Genomic DNA, 898 nt, shown 5'->3' on the forward strand with positions numbered 1-898 from the left:
CTTTTCCGCTATTAGTTTGCTATATACAGTTCTTATTGCGCTATCTGCAGCTGTGTCATCAAAATTGACACAGTTTGTCTTCTGACCACGAAACACTTCGCTATGAGTTTGCTATGTACATTTCTTATTGCGCTATCTGCAAGTGTGTCATTCAAATTGACACAGTTTGTCTTCTGAACACGTAACACTTCGCTATGAGTTTGCTATGTACATTTCTTATTGCGCTATCTGCAAGTGTGTCATTCAAATTGACACAGTTTGTCTTCTGAACACTTTTTCCGCTATTAGTTTGCTATATACAGTTCTTATTGCACTATCTGCAAGTGTGTCATTCAAATTGACACAGTTTGTCTCCTGAACACTTTTTCCGCTATTAGTTTGCTATATGCATTTCTTATTGCGCTACCTGTAAGTGTGTCATTCAAATTGACACAGTTTGTCTCCTGAACACTTTTTCCGCTATTAGTTTGCTATATACAGTTCTTCTTGCGCTATCTGCAAGTGTGTCATTCAAATTGACACAGTTTGTCTTCTGATCACGTTACACTTCGCTATGAGTTAGCTATATACATTTCTTATTGCGTTATCTGTAAGTGTGTCATTCAAATTGACACAGTTTGTCTCCTGAACACTTTTCCCGCTATTAGTTTGCTATATACAGTTCCTATTGCGCTATCTGCAAGTGTGTCATTCAAATTGACACAGTTTGTCTCCTGAACACTTTTTCCGCTATTAGTTTGCTATATACAGTTCTTATTGAATGATCTTTATTTGCATGTTCCTGCCCTTGTGGGCTAAATGCAGCAAATCCCATAATGGGATACTAATTATAAAGACTAAGTACTATAACATGTAGTATTACAATTGAATAAATAGTAACTTTATAGAGACTTCGATA

This window comes from Branchiostoma floridae, chromosome 4 (genome assembly GCF_000003815.2).
Source record: "Branchiostoma floridae strain S238N-H82 chromosome 4, Bfl_VNyyK, whole genome shotgun sequence".
Lineage (NCBI taxonomy): Eukaryota > Metazoa > Chordata > Leptocardii > Amphioxiformes > Branchiostomatidae > Branchiostoma > Branchiostoma floridae.